The sequence below is a fragment of the Oryctolagus cuniculus genome, chromosome 18 (genome assembly GCF_051225735.1).
Source record: "Oryctolagus cuniculus isolate XC-2025 breed Fujian yellow rabbit chromosome 18, ASM5122573v1, whole genome shotgun sequence".
NCBI lineage: Eukaryota > Metazoa > Chordata > Mammalia > Lagomorpha > Leporidae > Oryctolagus > Oryctolagus cuniculus.
Window position 1 is genome coordinate 62,533,593 of NC_142884.1, and position 4,139 is coordinate 62,537,731.

General features: G+C 47.4%; 1 long non-coding RNA gene across 1 annotated transcript; it reads left to right on the plus strand.

The window, feature by feature from the left end:
• The first annotated feature begins 1,845 nt into the window (after nucleotides 1-1,845).
• On the plus strand, nucleotides 1,846-3,835 carry LOC149120995 (uncharacterized). Its single transcript, XR_016225342.1, has 2 exons — nucleotides 1,846-2,076; nucleotides 3,270-3,835. It is a non-coding gene; the product is annotated as an uncharacterized LOC149120995 (long non-coding RNA).
• The last annotated feature ends 304 nt before the right edge of the window (nucleotides 3,836-4,139 follow it).

Here is a 4,139-nt window from a genome sequence, read left to right on the forward strand (position 1 = left end):
CCAGTGAGTAACCACATTAAGATTAGGCTACAGGAGCACATTCCCATCTGCTGCCGTGTAGCCGGAATTGGACAGGGGGTGTGGCCGTGCCCGGTCTTGCGTTGCTGAGGGAGCTCCCACTGAAGGGATTCTGGGCCCTCCCCCGCCTGCTGAGTTAGAATGGAGAGGGGTGTACAAAGGTAGCTATGTATTTATTGTATTATTTTTTTTTAAAGATTTATTTGTTTGTTTGAAAGGCAGGGTTACAGAGAAGCAGAGGCAGAGAGAGAGAGGTTGTCCGTTCGCTGGCTCATTCCCCAGATGGCTGCAATGGCTGGAACGTTGCCAGTCCAAAGCCAGGAGGAGACAGGAGCTTCCTTCAGGTCTCCCATGTCGGTGCAGAGGCTCAAGGACTTGGGCCATCTTCTGTTGCCTTCCTGGGCCATAGCAGGGAGCTGGATTGGAAGTGGAGCAGCTGGTACTCGAACCAGTGCCCATATAGGATGCTGGCACTGCAGGCAGCGGCTTTAGCCACTATGCCACAGTGCCGGCCTCAGCCTATGTATTTTAAGCTCTCTGGCATTCCAGTTTTGATGCCCCATCAGGTATGGGAATCATGGCACCCTTGGTGGTCACAGTTCACATGCCATTTGACCCTACACTTTCTCCTGTGCTATGAGTACAGGCACAAGCACACTCAGGGCAGCAGTTTTGGAACAGAAGTACCCAAAACTATCTCTTCTTATGCCCATGATGGAAAAAAAAATAGAAATACCTGAAACTAGGCAGATGTCCCTTTCATGAAACACATTTTATGGTGCATCATCCCATTAGCAGAATCAGGTGTAATAGCAGCAAAACAGCCGAGTGCCTACTCTCAGAGAGATTTGCCTGTTAGTCCGTCAGACCGAAGGCACACGGGGGGAGGATTTGTTGATGTATGAGTGTACTGCTTTGAAAAGATGTTCAACACTTTTGTTTGTTTGTTTTAACTAAGGAAACCTTTGAGTGTGACCTGCTCCAAAAGAGAAAAACAAGTTACAAAACATTGTATACAATATTGTCCTTTTTTGTGTATGCTTTAAAAGTTATATACACGGGCATAAACATCTACAAGGGTATCTCCAAAAAGTTCATAGAAAATAGAATGGACAAGTTTATTTTCTTGCAGAAATATTTTTTTAAATCTGAAAAGTTTTTCACTAATACACGTTTTCTAAGAACTTCTTGAAGACAATTTGTGCATATACAAGTATATTAGTAGCGTTCCAGTGCTGTAGGATAGTAGGCTAAGCCTCCGCCTGCAGTGCCAGCATCACATATGGGTGTCAGTTCGTGTCCCAGCTGCTCCTCTTCGGATCCTGCTCTCTGCTGTGGCCTGGGAAAGCAGTGGAAGATGGCCCAAGTCCTTGGGCCCTTGCACCCGTGTGGGAAACCAGGAAGAAGCTCCTGGTTCCTGGCTTTGGCCTGGCCCAGCCCTGGCTGTTGCAGCCATTTGGGGAGTGAACCAGCGGATGGAAGGACTCTCTCTCTCTCTCTCTCTTTGTAAATCTACCTCTCAAATAAATTAAGAAAAAAGAAAAGAGCAGACATCTTTTTAAAAAGTATATTAGAAGAAAACATTGTGGCAGAACGTCTTTTAAAATGTTAACGATAGGCAGCCCTGGAAAGTGGGACTGAGGGAAGGAAGATTTTGCTCTCTGCTCTTCTCTTTATATCCTTTCATGTTTTTAAACATTTTTAACCTAAGGAAATACGACTTCAACATTTTTTAACTATTGCAAAAATTCCCTTTAGCCTTGTGAGCCTGTGGGATTTTAAACTTCCAGCAGGGGGTAGCAGTGATTCTGAAATAAGTCTGACGTCAGTCAGTGTCGGTGCAAAGCAGAGAGTTAGCTTCCATGCGTTTCCAGTTTCAACCCCAAATGCTGTCCTTGGATCACCAGGATCACAAAGGAAACAAAAAGCAACAGAGACAGAAAGCTTAACGTAAGAAGCTGTGGGCACTGCTGTAAGAAACACACTCTCGATGGTTCCGCATTAACATCTCTCCTGAGTCCGAACCGCCTCTTCTCTCTCGGGAGCTCTCAATTCCCAGTAAGTTCAGAGGGCTTGCCGAAATCGTCTTTAAAAATTCTCTTTTCGTCTCAAAATACTAAGGCTTTATGACTCCAAATTAGTATCAGGAAGAAGCAAGCCCCAGTGCTCTCCAAAATTAATTGGCTTATCCAAGAATCTGCTTTACAACCCTTAGCTGAACAGCATGAATTATTACCAGTTTATCTTTAGTGCAGATCAAAGAATAGTTTTGGGGTGGTGATGGGAGGGGGAGCACGTTGGTATTTATTCAGCTCACTGAGGGAGAACAAGAGCTCTCCCACTCTGTGAACGTTCAGCGTGTGTGTAAAGGTCGCCAGGCTGGTGTTCAGAAACCACACACGGGCTTACAAAACAATCTCCTCTGCCTTGGCCAAGTTAAACAGCAGCCAGTTGTAGAGAAACAAACACAAGTTAACTTTTAACCACAGCAAGTCTCTGTTCTTGCTGCTTGGTCCTCCCCAACAGGAGGGGCCTGGCAGGGTCGGAGGGCTCTGCCTGCTCCGGCGAGAAGCTGGGCTCTTCCGAGGAGGCACGCATCTCTCCCGCTTGCATGAGCTGGACCGTACCTGCACATATTTAAGCACCCGAGTCACAGACCCCCTCCGAGCTGTCCTTGATGCCCTCTACGAGAGTGCTGCTTTATTTTTTTTATTTTTATTTTTTTGACAGGCAGAGTGGACAGTGAGAGAGAGAGACAGACAGAAAGGTCTTCCTTTGCCGTTGGTTCACCCTCCAATGGCCGCCGCTGCAGCCGGCGCACCGCGCTGATCCGATGGCAGGAGCCAGGAGCCAGGTGCTTCTCCTGGTCTCCCATGGGGTGCAGGGCCCAAGCACTTGGGCCATCCTCCACTGCACTCCCTGGCCACAGCAGAGAGCTGGCCTGGAAGAGGGGCAACTGGGACAGAATCCGGCGTCCCAACCGGGACTAGAAGCCGGTGTCCCAACCGGGACTAGAAGCCGGTGTGCTGGTGCCGCTAGGCGGAGGATTAGCCTAGTGAGCCATGGCACCGGCGAGAGTGCTGCTTTTACAGACGACCTTTTACGTATATTTGTTCATTTTATTTGAGAGGCAGAGAGATGGGGCAAGGGGAGATCTCCCATCTGCTGGTTTACACCAAATGCCCACAACAACCAGGGCTGGACCAGGCTAAAGCAGGGAGTCAGGAACTCATTCTGGGTCCCCCCCACAGGTGGAAGAAACTCAACAGCTTGAGCTGACCCTGCTGCCTCCGGGTGTGCGCACTAACAGGAAGCTGGAATCTGGCTCCAAGACTCTCAGGCTTGACCGTGGCACCCCATGAAGGGGGAAGACTCACTTAATTCACGTGCTTTTCTGAAGCTGTGAACATCTGCAAACGTAGTTGAGTGGAAAGTACAAGACTCCTTCAAGAAGTTCATAGAAAAAGGAATTAGAAGTATGAGTCTGGGGACTGGGGTAGCGGGGAAGTGGGTGAAACCACTCCCTGCAATGCTGGCATCCCTTATGGCTCCAGGTTCGTGTCCCAGCTGCTCCACTTCTGATCCAGCTCCCTGATAATGGCCTGGGAAAGCAGCAGGTGATGGCCTAAGTCCCTGGGCCTCTGCCACCTACATGAGAGACCTGGAAGAAGCTCCTGGCTCCTGATTTCAGCCTGGCCCAGCACTGGCCATTGTGACCATCTGAAGAGTGAACCAGCAGTTGGAAGATGTCTCTGTCTCTCTCTCTTTCTGTAACTTTGAGTTTGAAAATAAATAAATCTTTTTTTTAAAGTGTGAATTTTGATGCAAAAAAGTTTGAAATCCATGTATAGCTTTTTCATAAAATGCATTTTCACATATTATGAAAAAAAATTTTGCACCCAAATATCTGCATGCTTTTAATTCTGTTTTTCCTGCGAACTTTTGGAAGTACTTCTGACATAAAGCAAATGGCTCTTATACTGCAAAGCTCCACCAGGTGCTTGGGGTAGGGGTGTCCTAAGATGAATTAGACTTGCTCATATACTGAAGAAACTTTTGTTTTTATTTTATTTTTTTTTTTCCTAGGGAGTGAGGAACCAACACACGAACAAACGTAAGAT